Source organism: Peromyscus californicus, unplaced genomic scaffold (assembly GCF_007827085.1).
Source record: "Peromyscus californicus insignis strain IS unplaced genomic scaffold, ASM782708v3 Scaffold_9__1_contigs__length_137607984, whole genome shotgun sequence".
Taxonomy (NCBI): domain Eukaryota; kingdom Metazoa; phylum Chordata; class Mammalia; order Rodentia; family Cricetidae; genus Peromyscus; species Peromyscus californicus.
The window spans coordinates 53,852,683-53,871,982 of record NW_026294617.1 but is presented as its reverse complement, the minus strand read 5'-3'; the positions used below and the strand labels follow the sequence as shown (position 1 = coordinate 53,871,982).

Below are 19,300 nucleotides of genomic sequence, written 5' to 3'. Positions count from 1 at the left end.
GAGAACAAGAAAAGACAAATAAAGGAAAATCAAGAAGAACTAAATGCAGATAAGGACACACATTAGTTAGGAAAGAGGACCTAAAGTGAATTGTTTTGCTAGTTGTAATTCTGTCATGGATTTCTTGTTTTTGGTGATAAGTGCATAAAATATATACAATACTGAAAGTGCAAAATGCAATGTGACACTTCACAGCTTCTGTTCTGAATGTCTGTTCTAATGTAGAAACTCATTAAGCTGCATAGATTTGGGGGCTGGTTAGTTTTTGTGTGGGATGTTTTTATGTATTTGCAGTTTTTTTGAATAATAAAGTTTGTAAAATAGAAGAAAAGAAGCTTCTCTTCACAACCTTAAGATTAATCCAAGTTTATGTATGCAAACATGAATATTTAGAAGACAATTTAACATTATGACTATTTAGCAAAATTAATATATCAGGTGCTACCCAAGGGCCTGTAGACTCCAGATCCACCAGTTTCTGACCAGGATTGCAGTATCACAGTTGACATAGAATTCCCTCCTTCAAAGCTAATCAGACAGTTGTTAGTTACCACATTAGTGTAGAGCTACTTAGGAATATACCAGTGGGTACCTCTTACCTAGCAGGTCATTATTGTAGCAGAAAATGGTATTGGGTAAGATTGTTGATGCCTTTTTTTTCTCTCAGTAGACTACACAGCACTTTTTGGCACTATAAAAGCTATCCATCTGAGAAGAAGCTTCCTGTCCAGGTCAAGAATGAATCCTGATATCTTCTGATTCTTTCTTCTTTTTCCTCAGATTCTTCACTATATAAAGTATTCTTCTTAAGTTTTATTGCTCATATTTCCTATTTTTTCGTCTATTTCTCAACCTCCCTTATTTCATATTTATCAGCTTTAATAGTACCCTCTATGCTCACTTGTTGTGTCTGAAAATCGTAGTTTGTGGAGCTATTGCCATAGTGAATCTTCATAGGCAAAATGAATGGGTTTGAAATTGTTTAGGATATGCATTTCCATGGTTGTCCAAAATGGTGTTTTCCAGGGAGATTTAGCTGAAGAAGGAGGACTCACAACAAATGTGGGTGCACTATCTCTTTGGCTAAGAATCCAGACTGAACAAAGGGAAAAGAGCCAATGAGTGCAAGCACTCATTTTTAATGCTTCCTGATCTAACTGGGTGAGAGAAACATTGCACAGCCCCTGTGTGCAGCTCCTGCCTCCATGCCTTCCCTAACGGTGAGCCAAAATGAACTCTTCATCCCTTAGGTTACTTCTTGTCAGGTATTTGGCCATAGCAATGGGAAAAGTCAATAATATGGCTCTAAACAGTAGCTTTCTAAAATGGTGCCCATATTTTATTTATGGATACAAAACTCTTTATTGGATATTCACTGTGTGTCAGGAATTGTGCTATTCATTGCATGCAAAGTATACAAGAGAATGTACAAAAAACATTTTTCTTATTGAATGTGTATTTAATAAGGGAGATAGGTATTTACAAAAAGAAAACAGATTAATATAAAGATGAAATATAATACAGTTTTCCATAAAATAAACCAAAATTTTGAGACAGAGTTTAACTTAAGAAACAAAGAGAAGCACACTATAGAAAATATTCCTCAGAAGCACTTTGGAAAGGATATTTAAGTTGAAGCCTGCAGGAAGCAATACTAGATTTCCCAATGAGCATCATAAGAATTCTGTAGTGGGATTTATTGTTGCACAAGTACAGAACTGAATAATCAGTTCCTCTAAGAATGCTGTTATTACTCGCTGTTATTACTCCTCCTGAAGGCTGAAGACAAGTTAATAGCAAGATAGAAAGTAAAGACATGTGCCGGGCGGTGGTGGCGCACGCCTTTAATCCCAGCACTCGGGAGGCAGAGCCAGGTGGATCTCTGTGAGTTCGAGGCCAGCCTGGGCTACCAAGTGAGTTCCAGGACAGGCGCAAAGCTACACAGAGAAACCCTGTCTCGAAAAACAAAAAACAAAAACAAAAAAAAAAAAAAAAAAAGAAAGTAAAGACATGTGATGTGGAGAGGACAAACACTAGCTGGAATAGGTAGGGATGGACTGAGATGTTCATCAGTTCTTGCTATCCAAAAGTACTGACATCAGAGATTCACATGATCAAAGAAAAACTGAAACTCTGGTCATTGAACTAAATATACATTTGGCTCAGGAGGCATAGAAGCCAGAGGAAGATCCAGTAGTTCTCAGAGAAGCTACTGGCTCAATCAATACATCTCACTAACAAAATGATCTAGGAAAAACAACTTGTGAACAGCAGACCATGGACATAGTACCATATCAACTTACATAATTTTATTATCTTGATTGAAGTACTATGACCCTTTCACCATCTTACACTCATGCTATCTACTGTCTATGGAAAGTAAAGCAAGACTGAAGACAGTAGTTTCCCTTTCCCTTAATGGTATTTTTCAGTTTGATATGTAATGCACTCTGGCATTGGGTTATTCCTTTCTACTTTTCACACGTTTAAGTTGTAGTCAAGAGCTGGTTAAATTATATATAAGAAAACAATAAGATTTGGAGTAAGAAATGAAATGACTAGCCTTCAATTTTCAATTTCAAGTTTTGGCAGGAACTATTTGGTTCTATCATTCTCTACTCTCCATCTATTATTGCCTCCACCAATTAGGTATTATCCAGCTAAAACCCGGCTTGATGAACCTTATTTCTTTCTTAGTTCGCATTCAATTATGATGTAGATATAAAGTACATAGATGAGGAAAATACATCCATTACCCCATAAAACAATCCACATCATGAAATAAATAGCTCTCAGTCAAATTGGTGCCCGAATTATTCCTCTGTACACCTTGGCTGATTCTCTCCACTTCTTGGCACTTCAGATACATCATGTGAAAATGATGGTGGCCAGCAGACATATTGTGAGCCCTACAAATAACATGAATAGCTGAACGCTACACAGGGTTTGAACATGTCCCCAGCTAACACCGTTTGAAAATGTAATCCTCAGCAACAGTGTTTGTATACAGTAACTGGCAGACCGTGTTATGTCAGGAGCACTCTATCTTCTTCAGTGGATCACTGTTTATCATAAAAGTACTGGAGACCGGAAGTTCACCCCTTTTTTCCCTGTCATGTGTCTACTTTCATCACGTCCTGCTTTCTGTGGAAAGAAGACCCTCAGGAGGTAAAATGCTTGAATTGGACTTTTCAACCTATAGAATGAAAGACGAACAAACCTTTGTTTTGTATAAATGACATAGGCTGTGATAGTCCTTTATAACAGCGTGAGACAGAGTAGGACACTGTATAAAACATGTGACACTATTTAAATTTGCACCAATTTCCATACATACACTCAACTATACATGAGCTGTCTATGCATGTAGTTTTACATTTAGTATGGATTTTAATATTTGTGAGTATGGATGTATGCTTTCCATGTAATGTTCTTAGAACAGGTACATAATTAATAATTTCTAAATTACTAGAAAGTGTCATGGTGCATGACTCCTAGAACAATAGAATATGTCTGAACAACATAAATATATTAGCTAGCTTAAGGGAAGGAAAGTAAAACTGAAAGTACTACATGTATTTATTCATCATATTGGTGAGACATTCTGAGGCCTCATACAGAATGAAGAGAAGTTAGAGTGTCACAATTTCCATGTAGCAGGATAGCATTTCAATTATTATACTGTTTGGAAAAGGTTATGGACTCAAGCAGGTAATTTTTATTCAGCATTATTACAGAGTATTCAATTGATTCCATTCATTTCAGTACATGGAGTCAGAATCATAGACGATGGATCTCTTGTAAAAGAGAACATTTGCAGCTTTAGAAAATAATTTGTGGGGCTACATGTGTGTCATGAACAGAATAAAAAACAGCAAGAGGTAGTAGCACAAACCTGTTATTTACCCGTGGTTCCCCTCTCTTTCCTCTGGTGTCTATAACTTGAAAACATGTTGCTGATTAGTACTGACTTCTCTCTTTCCATGTAAGAAGTTCTGCTATTACACAAAAGGTCATCTTGACCTTCATCACTCCCCTTTGCTTTTTCCTGCTGCTTAAAATGTCACACATGCTGCACACACACATGCACAACACATGCACAATTGCCAGCCAGGAACAAAGATGAAGATAACTACAAATTATATTTATTTTTGTTTCGTCTCATAAGATATTGTGATATCAACAAAGAGTCATTTCTGAAGCCTCTAGTTGTTCCAATTGAACCATAAACTCATGAAGTGCACTTAGATACCAAGCATATTTAATTATTTATTTAATCAAATTTCCACATTTTCCTGAAGATTGGACAGAAGCCCAGATAGGTAAAACAGATACAATAGAATCCCAGGATCCTTAAATTTAATAAACCAACTATTAAGATTACTGTCTCAGTATAATTGTCTCAACTCCTAACGATTTGGTTCTGGTTCAATGTCATCAGGAGACTGTGCAAAGATTAAGAGATGCCACACAAGAGGAGGTCTTCAAATCACTGGAGACATCCCCAGAAAGGGACATTAGGAACTCAAGCTTATCTTGTCTTTCTTCTTTGGTCCCCAGACATGGAGTAAATGCTTTTGTTCCAAATCACATTTCCCCTATCATATTCTACCACAAAGTAAAAATAACAAACTCAAATGAAAATGAACTGAAAATTTAAAACTATTAACCCAAATAAAACCCAAATAAAGCCAAATTATTCCTCTTTATAGATTTATTAAATCCATTATTACAGTGGCATATGACACAATGGTCAAAATAAAATGAATATGACTGACAGTTTAAGAAACCATTAACTATACCAGGAAGTAGAAACGTACACAAAGGAATGAGACAGAATGGAAAAGATTAGAGAAAAATGCAGCCTGAAGTCAGGAAAGGTAGACATTGGTTTCATAAAGGCAGCCATCAACACATATTATTAGATTTTTTTTTTTAAAAAATTAAGTTTTGTCTCTAGTTAGACAGAAATATAATCAGTACTTTCATTGCTGAAATTATAAAATACTTTGTAAATAGTCTATGTTATGTACAGTTGAATTCTAAGTATTTGAATTAGGTAGGAAATAGAGGCTCTTCATGAACAAAATAGTGCCATCTAAAATCTCTGAATACTTTTTTAACGTTAAGCACAACAGGTAGCATATGTAACTACAGAGAAAGCTCAAGTTGTGTGGGAAATGTCTTACTAAACATACACGGTATAAAACACCATCAATTGGATCACTAGAACAAAGTTTTAGAGCATAGATGTTAGGATTCCCTTGTATGAAATAAATAGTAGGATTGTTCAAATAGGATTTAAAACTACCAATATACTGTGATTCATCCACTGAAGTTCTGAAACATCCCCTCCAAGATGCCACTATTCCTGGCAAAAAGCAACAGACATGCACAGTTTGCCTCAGATTCACAATGGTAAGTTCAAACAAAGACAAGGAGTTCAAAGAAGCGGGTGTTCCTCTGCCTTTCCTCGGGCTTATATAAACTTCATACTATGAAATTTGTTCTTTGAAGAGCTCCAATTCCGGATGTCCCAAAGTTAGAATGTTGCTTCAACCAATGCATACTTTAGGTCTCAGAAACATCTCTGAGATTCTTTTCTTTCCCATCAGCAAAGTTTCCAGATACATTACCCATCATTTTCAGTTTCTCCTAATAGCCTCTTACATTCTACTCCTTCTTGCTCTCATATTCATTATGTTACTCAGTTCTTAGGTCCACAAGCCTGCACTGACAGCCTTAGTTTTCTTGTAATTCTAAAGAAACTGAGAAATACAATTTGTAAAAGGAAAGCAATACTTACAGTTTGGTCAGAGATGCCAGAAAGATCTTTTTAGGTCTGTTCCTCCCTCCCAGATGTAACATTGCAATGTCAGAGACATGGAGGAAAAAACACCAGAAATAGACACACTGAATTACATTCTGACATCATGGGATATCTGAGGGAACTTTTAAGTATATAGGACCCATATAAGAGTCCAAGACGCAACTGCTTCAATCACATTTTATTTTCATTAGTATTTTTGTGTCAGTCATCTCCAAAGCATTATTTTATTGTTTCAACCTTAGTGCCTAGTAGCGTGCATGGCAAATTCTTGTAAGAGTAACAAATTCAATGCATATGTAAAAAAACAAATAATTAATAAATAACGAGATAGTCTCATCTGGCTACTTAGTCTGATGCTCTGAAGTGGTGAGGTCATGTCTTACATTTTGTAATAACACAAGCTCTTCTAACTTCATATCATCTAACAGGTGCTAAATATTACCTTATGCTATAATTTAATTTGAGTCTATTTTATTGTTCTATAGCATCATTCTATGCTATATTATGCTTTAAAAATGCACCTATATAAATTAGAGTAAATTTTAGGACTTATCACACATATTTTATTGTTTACAATCTTCTGAAGTTGTGAGACCTTTCATCAACCAGGTTTCTATGTAGAGAGCTTGCAGAATACACATGTTTAGAGAAAATAATAAAAAAAAAACAATGTAATCTCTGCTCTAATGTGTATGTAATAGAAGTGTAAAATCTAACTAAAACCCAGAGGGAAGTTAGTGGTGTGTCTTTCAAATTAATATCATGCTGTCGTCACAGCTCACTTGTTCAGTAAACATTTGCCAGATACCCATTCACTGAAACGATCTTCAACACCCTTTAAATGGAGGAAGATTAGATTTTTCACTTTTCTTTTTCTTCTGGAAAACAGCTACAGTAAAAACTAACACCTATTTAGTAGTAATATTTTGTCAATCTTCTTGCTAAAGGTCGAATACAAATACACATTACCACTTATGCTTCCACAGAAGCTGAATGAAGTAAAGTATCTGAACTCTGAAGAACTGAGGCTCATAGAAATTACATGACCAAAGTCTCATATGCAGGGAAGGCCTGAGAACCAGACCCACAGGTAAGCAGTCTCTGTTGCCACAACCATGTACCATTTCCTCATTTTATTAGAGCTTGTCCTTCATTCACTACAACTTTATCTACAGTCTTAGGTGTCTTAAAACTGGATAACTAAGCCTTTTAAAATAAAGTTTATATGACACATTTTATTGTGCAAAATGTGTAAAATTTTAGTTTTAAAATTATAAGTGAGAAATAGTTACAAGCTTAGGTTTTGAGTAAGTTCTCCTTTCTCTCATTCAAACTTAAATAATAATCCTTTTTTTTTTAGGAATTTGAGTAGACATTGAGCCCATGAACAACACTAGGTATAGAGAAAAAAATACCATATGCCTTATATATGCTTTATTGTATACTAATTTTATGAGTTAAATTATGTACTTTGAGGCTTATGTTTAACCTATGCATGGAATAGAATATATATATATATATATATATATATATATATATATATATATATATATAAATTAGGGCCTCATTATTATTGAAGCTAACTAATGATAGTGGTGTGTGACAACACAAATGCTAGAAAAAATTCTGGTAGGCAAACTCTGGTAGTCTTGGTGAAGACATCATTCATTCAATTAGCGTTGAGGTTCAGTCAGCCATGGTAAGCCGGTATCGTAACACTTAGTGGAAAGTGAATACTGGCTTTTCTTGGTTCTTAATACTTCTGTCTTTAAGATTCTTGCTATCACCTACCTTGAGTTTTTTCCTAGATCATACTACTATGCAGAATACATACTTTCTCTCTGGACCGGGAATCATCTAGATTCCTTCTCCTGACCCAAAGATGTTTTCCTTCTCAACTAAATAATACATTTCTTATAGTGGTAAAAGCAATCTTAACAACATTTTTTTTTTTCTGTTAACAAGTGTGCTTATGACAGGTCTTCTCAAGAAGAATGTTTTATTGCTAGTTCCTCTCAATTGAAACACTTCCTTACAATAAAATTCCTGAATGCTCAGGAAGTCAGACTGGAGAGATGGCTCAGTGGCTTAGAGAACTTGTTATTCTTATGGAAGACCTTGGTTCAGTTTTCAGCTCCCAACCATTCTTTATTAGTTTCAAGGGATCTGAATTCCTCTTCTGACCTCTGCAGGTATCAGACACACATATGGTGTACATACATGCATTCAGGGAAAACATTCATACACATGTAGTATAAATAAATTTAAAACAAAAGGACTCATGAAATAAATAAAACTTATAGATCTCAAGAAACCCCTAAAACTTGCAGATTCATAAATATCTTCCCCAAGGCTACACAGGCAGTCATAAATTCTAGGAAAAGGAGAATTCCATCTAGCTCAGTTGCCTCCAGGTAAGCTCACAAAATATAGCTTCCATGTCTCATCACCCATGCTGGAGTAGGCTTTTAGGTGATGCAGTTGCCTATAACTAACTCACTTATTCTACCATAAGCATTTCTCACCTACCCTACTGCCAATAAACCCATATGAAGTCATTGATTCACTGAGGTACACTTGGATGCAATTTTCTTTATGAGTCTTCTATCTTGGACGAAGAAACGTTGGTCCATATCTCCTCAGGAAAATGTTATATAACACGTAGTACTAGCCTTTTGCAATCAGATATGTATGTCCCTGTGAGAAATGCAAAGTCCATAAATAACCTTTCTATAAAAGGAGAGTTTCTAAGAATTAAGGTATCTTGCTAGCAGTTGTTTTAGAAAATGAGTCCAGCCTACTGTGCAGAAAATTCTGAGGATAATTATGATGCTAGATAATTCTCTTCTCTGTTTGTTTCTCTTTCTATGACCTAAAAATAATTTTAATGAAAATTAGGGATTTAAGCATTAAACTTCAGTCTCTTCTATAGGACCTGCATTATTTTCGTACTTCTAAACTTAAAATTAGGGCTCTTCACCCAGATTGCCATTGACATTAGGTTCTTGACAGATGTTGCATGTTCTGCAAAACCATTCATTGACATGCAGCAATTTTTCCTTCACCTTATTCACTAATGAATCATTACTAATCCATTATGGTTCACCTATTCTACATATTTATGGCATAAGCTTGAATTTCTTCTTCAAAAAAAGAAGTCCGTGCTTAAAATTTAAACCAGAGAAGCCATTGATAAGTAAATGTGACATGTATGTGGATAAGCTTTCATTAGTGGAACATTTTTCTGCAACATAAAACTTGTTTCATTATAGAAAATTCGAAATGATGACATAAAGAAATCATGCTTTCAGTCATTAACATATTACTATTTCAAGTGTGAATATATGAGAGCAAATTGAACTAATGACAATATGACTCTAAGAATTATTCCAGCATTAATGGCAAAATCTGCTTCATAGTCAATAGTTGTTGGAATAAACTGTTCCTTTATTTGCACATTCATAGCTAGTTCTCTGGAATAATCTGATAATTAGCAGATTAACAGGAGAAAATGTTTGCAAAATTTTCAATATTGATTTAAATATCTTCTGTATGAGACATATGAGGAAAATATTTGAATACTCAAAACCGCAGTTATGGTTGGAAACATGTATTTCCTCTATAGGTGAAAAGGGAGATAATGTAGGTCCCTTAAAATGGAAATTTTAAGAAATTCAGGAATCTTAGGAAAGAAGACTGTCTCTTTTTCAGAGCAGATAAGCAGCTAGGTAAGAAACATTATGTTCCTTGGCAAAATTTGAGAGTGGGGTTAATTTCCAGGATAGTTTATTCTGGTAGGAATCAGAAATACTGATTGTTGCAATATCCTACGAAGGAATTTAAGACAACTGGATTCCCTTGGACAAATAAGGGGTGCAGCTGATTGTTTTACCTGTGATTGCTTATTTTATAGCCCGTAGCTCAATATAATCATCACGCCAAAGTGTCTTTTGTTTTTGGAGTTTTGCATGCTCTGAACTTGTTTATGGCTCTGACATAGTCTAGTCTCCCCAAATAAACCAGATACCTGAATCTAGAAACTAAGTTGCTGAGTCTGTGAAAATGTGACTGTCATGAACGTCAGTATACTTATCACAGTAGATAAGTTCATTATACTGTAACAAATAATTTGTAGAAACAACCTACCCACAAGCCATCTTCTTTGCAACTTAAAGAGATTTCCATTTGTAATTATTATTGTTCTCTAAATAAACAGTGGTTGTTCACTATAACTTTCTTTTTTTTTGGTTTTTTTGAGACAGGGTTTCTCTTTGTAGTTTTGGTGCCTGTCCTGGATCTCACTCTGTAGACCAGGCTGGCCTCGAACTCACAGAGATCCCCCTGGCTCTGCCTCCCGAGTGCTGGGATTAAAGGCATGAACCACCACTGCTTGGCTTCACTATAACTTTTCTATGATATTTATATACTACCAGAAAAAAAAGATTTAGTCATTGACATCATTTCCTCAAACAAGCAATAAGTTACATTTTCTCATTTAATGTATAATTTCTGCTCCTTTATCATTTGTGAGACCAGGAACAATGAAAGAACAGGTATTTCTTGCTGTTCATATATTGTGTGTGCTTTATGTTATTTGAGAAGAAGAAATGAATTATCAGGAAGAACTTGAGGAAAAGAAAATGATTAGAAGGAAATATAGAAGGAAATAAGCAAATAAAGTAAGTGGAGTATGTTAAATTTTAATCAGGTATTAGAAATAAGCATAATGTTGATAATAGGGGCTTTAGAAGAGTTATTAGGAATGACTATTATCAATATAAAAAATAATAAGTAAAAGCACATTAATAATAAGTAGATTTCAGAATAGGGAAGTCTGCAGAAATAGGATGTGTAAACAGGAGCAATTTAAGATGGTTTAATGTCTGCAGCATCATCTTTCAGATGGACGTAGGGCAGATAGATACTGATGGAATAAAATAAAACTAGCATGCTCTGAGAGTCTAGATAGGTTGAATGCATGGTGCCTGCAAATCCAAAGCACTTGAATGTTATTTTCCAAGACTTCCTGTGACTTTAAATAGAAATTAATATTTCAACAAATCATGTGAGAGGAAGCAGCAGTATTCTCACAAATGCTACTTTTAAGGCAAATGCCATAAAAACAATGCATAGCCCCAATGTTTGGCCAATATTTCTAAACATCAAATACTTTGAAGAGAAAGGGATACTTCATCTTCAAAAAGAAACATCTAGGGATGTATCAAAATTATTTAACAGATACAATTAATCAAATCTGACTATTAAAGAATCAAAATTATATTCAAAGCTAGTGTTAAAATAAGGCCTGTTTTAAACATACTTGTGCTCAATATGAAATTCTCATCTTTTATACATTTTGTGTTATTTACCTAAAAGTATATATTACACAATAATAACATTAAAATATATTTCACTACTTCTAAATATTTAAAGATCTGAATTTTTATTTTTAAGTATTTAATAGATTTCAAATTAATTAATTTAAAAATGATTTTCATAGTGATAAACAGATATATACTTTGATGATATATCACAAACTGACTTTTATCATATAACCCCAGAGAACTGATACATACAAAAAGTTTTCAAATATTACAATAGTAAAATATCTTTGATTTCTGTCAACTAACCTATATGAAATAATTTTTAATATTTCAATAATTTTAAACTTGTATCCACAAATCAATTAAAAGTGAATCAATATAATGTCTCATTTCAATGATTCAAGTATAGGTAATCTAAATAAAAACTAATTTCAGTGCCTTTGATAACAAAAAAATTTCTAACTTTACTTTGATTGTAAAGTTATAAATTTAATCGTAGCATATATTTATATTACTGTAATAGTGATTAATAATAAGTATATTGAAAATGAAGTCTGATATCTTTAACAGTGAGTTTATAGTAAACTGAATTTTAATGAATTAAATTGATTAAATATATTATGTTAATTTTTATGTAGACAGGTAACATAGAAATCCAATGCTCTTTCATGCACGAATATGTGATACATTTGATAAATGTCAGATCCATGGAATTAATAAATTTAGGAAAATATAGTTAAGAGAATAAAGTAATAATAATAGTCAAGCTTGTCTATATTTTAAGGGGTGGTAGGTACTTTAATTTAAATGTACACATAAGAGGGCAACCTTTTTCAAAATGGGAATATTTGTTTAATATGAAGAATATTATACCTTCAATTTATGTAAATTTGCAACAAAACATTTTCAAATTCATGAAAGATTTTTCTATTTTTTCAAAAAAAAATTACCAGTGGTTTTCCAGACACAATACTAGAAGGTAATTATTTGGAGAAATTGATATTAGAATGTCACATGGCTGTTGGATCTCTTTCTTCCAGTAGCTGACTTATCTGATACCCTGAGTAATGGTGTTTTGCCATGTTATCATGAGTGGATTAGAAGCTTAAGCAAGACTAAGCCTCTTGCTGTGGATGTTACAGAGGGAAGACACTGACAAAAAAATATGAAAATTCAGTGAGATCAAATGATGGAGAAGTTTGAAAATCAGACTGAACTTTAAATGATTTGTAAATAAATGTCTATGAGACATTCAAAAATGGCTATTTCAAAAGAATGTTGAGGAGAAAATAAATGTAAAATTCACAATAAAGAAATCTTGTTATTTAGGTAAAACACTATTCTGAGTCCTAAGTGAAGGACTGGATAAAGCTAAATAAGCCTGCCAATACAAACTGAAAATGATAGATAATATTCTGCTGAGATGTAAAGGGTATACCAGTATTTCATCATTCACAGCTAAGTTCATTACTGTTGATGACAATTATGTTAGATTCATGTAAAGCATCAAAAATACCTTGTGTTGGACAGCAGATAATATTATCTTTTAAAATCTATGAATAACACAAACATTATCAATTACTAGTATTAAAACAAAATAGTATTAGTCAGTCTTACTGAGTATTTGTTATAGACCAAAAAGTTTAAAAAGATTTTTCCTCTGTGAGTTCCAGGAAAGGCACAAAGCGACACAGAAAAACCCTGTCTTGAAAAAAAAAGAGATTTTTTTCTATCTCTGTGAATTTGAGGCAAGCCTGGTCTACTTTCCTTGACACATTGTGTATCTATTGAGTATTTTTACCTAGGTTGACAGTAAGGTAAAAATTGGATTCTAGATCTCCTGACTCCACCTAGATTATATTAATGTATTCATATTTTATCATTACAAGGAGAAATAAACAATTACATTATAAAAACATTACAATATAAAAACAAACACAATAAATTGTTGTTTTGACAAGCAAACCAGTGAACTCTCAAGAATCGCCCATCGGTATGGGGGAAAATGGGATCTTTGAAGGCAATGGAGGCTACAGCAGGCTAGGATCCTAGAAGATCAATGACCACAACACGCACCTCAGGCCTTGGACTTCTGAGTCTTTTATTTTGCCTGCACAAGGACTAAATTTCATAAAAATGTGTGGGAAATTTAGAAAAGAGTTTAATATAGGTTTATGATTTAAAGTTTAATAGACAGCAAACATTTATTCATTAATTATTCTGTGAGTTAATCTAATTTATCAAGAGTTTCATTAAATATTACATGCTGGTAAACAAAGATTTAATAAGGAATTATTTATGTTGACTTCTTTCCCACTATGAGTTTATCTTGAGGGAAAGAATGGGGGTGGACTTGATCAAAACACATTTTATGAATTTATGGAATAAAAATTAAAAATGGATAATAAAATTATTCTATTTTGAAATATTATGAGGATTTTTCATTTAAGTTATAAATATGGTATCCTAAGGTTTAAAGCAAGTATGGCCATTGCTACTTTTGGTCACACAATTCTGATTTTGACATTTTAATAATAATAATAATAATAATAATAATAATTCTATTACCTAGAAAATCTACTTGCTTATCTTTTAACATCTATTATATTTTTCATTTTTTCCTATTTTATATATAACAATGATAATAAAATACTGAAAATTTAAAATATACAAGAATAATAAATTCTATTAAAAGTTTGAAAGAAGTCTTCCCATAACGGAAAAACAGAACAAAGACACATATTAAAATTTGTTCCACCAGAAAAGTCTTGCTAAAATGACAGCAAATATGTTTCTATCTTTCTTTTCTTGTTTCATTTTCTTTTAAGGCACAAAGCAATAAAAGAATCCAGAGAACATGAGGGAGAACCATGAAATAATTTCAGAAGCTAGAAAACTGAAGCAGGATTTGTGGTTGAGGATACCCAAGGAAGCTCTACCCTAATGTTTGTTCTTAACACTATAGTGTTAGGAAAGTCACAAGCCTGCATATACTACAGAATCAAGGGTTTTTTAATATCCAGCTGCTGGTAGTTCTCAGAACCAAGGGTCAAGTGAGCTTAACTGGTATAGTGCAGAAGCTTACGATGACCTTCCCTTTTGTGCACAAGAAGTATATCTTCCTGCATTCTACCAGAGTTTGGGTATTATAATCTGCACAGAATAAAATAGAGATACTACACACAGCAAAAGCATGGGCATATGTTTGGAAAAAATTACAATGAAGTATTATCTATTGGCATAGCTGACATTAAGATCTGATCTGTACTTTCTACCTTGGTTCCTTCCTCTTGGACTCATGATTTCCAGATTTAAAACTGGAAGTATCTTCTTTAAAGACTGCTGCCACCCCTGGAATGCAAACCAAATGCAGACATTTCCTAATGAAATTCTACCAACAGCATGTCCTAGCATGAAATTCATACTTACCAAGACTTCCATTCAGACACTTTTCTCTAATGAGTTTCCATTTCCAATATTTACTATGAACATACAAACACCGAGCCTTCAGCGTGAAAGAAACAACAGCCAAATCCTCAAAGACAATACTTAATCACTACTTGAAGAAAGAAGAGTCTATGAGTTGAGGAAAACAGGATTTGATTGGGATTACACTACGTCTGTAGAGTGCTTTTGGTAATATTGCCATTTTCATATTAATCCTTCCAATCCATGAGTATGGGCGACCTTTCCATCTTTTGGTGTTCTCTTTACTTCCTCTCGTTACTTTCTCTCTTTACTGTCTTAAGATTTTCATTATAGAGAGTTGTTTTTTTGTTGTTGTTGTTGTTGTTTGTTTGCTTGTCTCTTGGTTAAGTTTATGACCAGGTTTTTCTTGTCTGTTTGTTTTGTGGCTAACTGAAACTGAAGGGATCCTTTCCCTGGTTTCTTTTTCATTATTGATGGCATTGGTATATATGGGTACTAATGATTTTTGTGTTATTCTACTCTGCTGAATCTGCTTATCAGACTTTGCAGTCGATCAAATAATTTACAAGTAAGGAACTTGTTTGGTTTATTTATTTCCTATTTATATTACATTCTTTTGATGTTTTGCTATAGTTGAGAATTCAAGGACTCTGAAGAATTGGAATGGAGAGAATGGACACCCAGCCTTCTTCTGGATCTCAGTAGGAACTCATTGAATTGTTCTAAATTTGCATTATATTGGAATATATGCCTTCATTATGTTGAGGCATGCTCCTTCTATCCTTAGCCTTTTCATGACTTTTATCCTAGAATACATAGATTATTCAATAAAAACCTCAGTGCCATGCACAGGTTACCTTCCTATGAGCTATTTGTTAGGGAGGGCCCAGTGGCACCTTGAAACAAGGCAGCCTATTGTTATTGCTCTTTGTTGCCCACTATAAAAAATGCCCCCCCCACACACACACACTTCAATTTCTCATATAGAGAAATCAATCTTGAACTGACCAGGGAAGTTTCTTCTTGCTAGCTTGATTTCGTAGTGATCAAAAGTACAATTCAGGATGTTAGGAGAGAAAAGACATAAATGGTCTTAACCAAAACTGAGCCCAGTGCCCTGCCAGGCAAAATGTGACTGCTGATGCAATTGTGGCATGGATAGTTATGGGAGTAACTAAATACTATCTTGATTGGATTTGAGATGTGATTCCCCAGGAGGGAATTCATATCTAAATAAAACTGCATACATAGTCAAAACACATGACTAAGAAAGCCATAGGCCCTAAGGGAGAGCTTAATATTTTTTTTAATGATCATGTTTTCAAAATGCTTTCTAGATATTTATGTTTATATCTGTAGATTTGTGCTATGCTCAATGTTAGTCAGAGAATTATCTTATGGCAGAGGATAATATTTAATGCAGAGATGTTCAAACTACTGAAAAAAATAAATAACTGTATGTGCTCTGGCATAGTTGGGATATCTGAATCCTACTCCTATCTCACACAGGTCAGGAAATCTCATGAAAATGGAGGCAAAAAGTATGTAAGTGGTACAGGATCTAGAGGACTGCTGACCGTAGATGGCTGATGCACACAGAAACTCATAGCAAGTGTAACCTGTATAAGACCTCACCTAGAGCAAGAGTTAATTATTACAACATGGATGGGGAGTGGCTCTTGCTGTCTCACTCCTGAGAAGTGAATGGCAATTTGTGTCTGCTGCTGGGGGGAGAGTTACTTTTTTTTAAGGGGTTGGGGGTTAGAGGAGCTATTGATGGGTTCCTCTTACCTTAGTGGCAACCCAACACACATATGCATATGGGCAGCACAAATTGGACTTCGTGTGCTTAAAGATATGCAGTTGGGAGGAGATGGGAGATATGCTGGGGGCAGGAGAGTGGCAAGGAAGGACTCAGGGGTGGATATGACCAAGATATTTTTTATACCTGTATGACATTTTCAAATAAGAAAAAAGTAACTGTAAAAACAAACCTACTTTTTTCTATAAATCATACAAAATTATAAATGTGTATGAAAACACCATCATATCATAAAACAAATAGGCAACACAGAGCTATGAGAAATTAACATTAAAGAAAAAATGAAAAGAAGAAACAAAGTTGAAGCCTTTGTTTTTGAAAAGTAGGATGAAAAAAACAGGATATCCAAAAGGATCAAATTATTAAAGAACTGTTTACAAAGTTTCAACCACAAATGATGGGAGTTCCCAAGACAGACATTAAACAAGAAGAAGCAGTCTGAAATTATAGTTAACTGCCCTGAGAACTGAGAGACATAGCTTCTGAGTTTTAAAGGATCATTCATTTCTCATCAAAATAAATAAAAAGAGACAAAATGGTTATTTATTATCCTGAAAAAGGCCACTAAATAAACAACTACAGAATCTTCTAGGGAAGTAATATGAAATACTCTTTAGACAGAATTATGACAGACTTGTCAAGAACAAGACTGGAAGATAACAGCAACAACAATAACAACAAATCAAATCCTTCAACATTGTGAGGACAATTAACATCTATCTAGAATTACACATCAAGTCAAATTATTAATTAGATGTGATGATGGACTAAGGTCACTTCCACTATGCAACTCCCTCCTAAAGAAAATTACTTCTGTCAGGTTTTTCATGCTCTGAGAAAATATTGTAAGGATAAATTGTTTAGTTATATGTTTTGTTTACCTAGCACTTTCCCTAAACTACAAAGAAAATGAATCAATTACTTAGATACAAGCTGCTTATGTATCTACAAATTTAAAGGGGCATACAAGTATTATTGTATATTTCAGAATTACTGGAAAAAATCAACAATAAAGATGACTCATATTAAAGCCAACAAATGACAACAAAGAAAAAAGAATGGAAATGTGCAGGAAAAGAAAAATCGTGAGCATGTTCTCTGAAATTATGAAAGCACTTGAATTCTTTGAGATACAAAGCCTCACATTAAGTAGAAGTGACTCAAAACAGTGTGTGTATGTACAAAGAGATATATTATATGAAGATATTTTGAAATGTTTAGAGAAAGAAATTAAAAAAAAAGATATTCTACAGTTTATTTTTATGTTCTCCAGAGCCATGATGGTACAGATTGAATCCTGAAGACAGGAGGTGATGACTATGAAAGTCTTAAGGCCAAGAAAAATGTTAGTAGCTTTTACATTTTATTTATATCATTCATTCTATGTTATCATTGTTTTTAAAACATGCATGTATTCAAAATATAGGTGCTTACAATTCATGTACATGCATTCATTTGGGCATGTATGTATAGAACACTTAAGAGTGTTTGGTGTCTTCAGGTTTAACCACATGTAACAAGGTAAAGTTAAAATAAAAACAAAACTGTACAAATACACACACACACACACACACACACACACACACACACACACACACACAGGATAAGTAAACAAGCCCCCTTTCCTCCTTTATCTCTTTAGTCAGTTAAAATGAGGCTTTCTTTTTCCTAACCAGGGTTCAAACTAATCTTAATTTTCAATGTAATTTTTACCAAAATTGTCCATTGTGAGTAACGTCAAAAGAAAGAAAAAATAAATAATTATTCATTTTAAGGATAATATCACAATAATAAAAAATGATCTTACTGCCTTCTGTCCCAAAGTTAGGAATATATGGAGCTGGGGAAGAGCTGAGTAATATAGTTTTCTGTGTAAGCATGTGTGTGTGTGTGTGTGTGTGTCTGTCTGTCTGTCTGTCTGTGTGCCTGTATCTCTTAGTGCATGTTAAAGTGTTAGAGACAGAAACAAAGAGAGTGACAGACAGCTAACAGGTTCTGGGGATGAAAAGCAGTGCCCCCCACACACCATGCAATTGCTGCACTCCTGATCTTTATCCCTAGCCTTTGATTCATAGCTGTTTGTTTGTTTGTGTAGACCTACATACTTCACAATATTCTTCCTCTTCTCCCTGTAGTGACTGACTGAAGGCCAAATAGCTAAATCTGACTGATGACTTGAATGTAGGGACTATGTACATTACCCTCTGACTACAGATATTAACCACTAGGGACTTCACAGCTTCTCCTTTCTCCTGCAGTGACTCCAGAAGACTCCATTTCAAAATACCCTGTCAAAAAATCTGCCATTAGTTTTCCTGGACATTAGTTTCAAGCACAAAGTAAACTTTGTGTTATAATTAGCTCCTAACGATTCAGTATATTCATATCTACTTTAACTAGCTAAACTAACAGTACAGGAAACTACAACCAATCAAAATGCATGTTTGTGGAGCCCAGTCCCAAGGGATACAATTATAAAACATTCCCACATCTAGACTCAAGAACACTGTGGCAGGGGGTGAAGAAAGATTGTAAGAGCCAGAGGATCATGGAATATGCTCTGGGAATTATTCTGTTAATATCAGAAGGTTTGCCCATAAAATTTCACCAACATGCCTTCCCAAACATGAGCTGAAAGAGGACAACACCAGTGGACATTCAAAACTGCACAAGAAAGTCCCCACAAGCTTCAACCCTACACAAAAGAACTGAAGGCAACTGAGGAAAGCCCCTGGTGGGAAAACGAGTCTTCCCCAGGGAAGAGCACACCAATTAGTTGCCCAGAGTCAGAGTCAGCCTTGACAACACACATGGATATAACTTTATATAGAATGAAATGTTATATTTGGGAATATACACTCATTTTCATATACACAGATGCATCCAATAGCAATT

The 19,300-nt window shown here is 34.1% G+C and overlaps 1 long non-coding RNA gene across 2 annotated transcripts in view; it reads right to left on the bottom strand.

Moving 5' to 3' along the window:
* The window catches only part of LOC128105778 (uncharacterized), a 159,215-nt gene extending 153,156 nt beyond the window's left edge, over positions 1 to 6,059 (bottom strand). For both annotated transcript variants that reach the window (XR_008216491.1, XR_008216492.1), the window contains exon 1: positions 5,807 to 6,059. This is a non-coding gene — a long non-coding RNA (uncharacterized LOC128105778). The remainder of the gene's footprint in view (positions 1 to 5,806) is intronic.
* Positions 6,060 to 19,300: the final 13,241 nt, after the last annotated feature.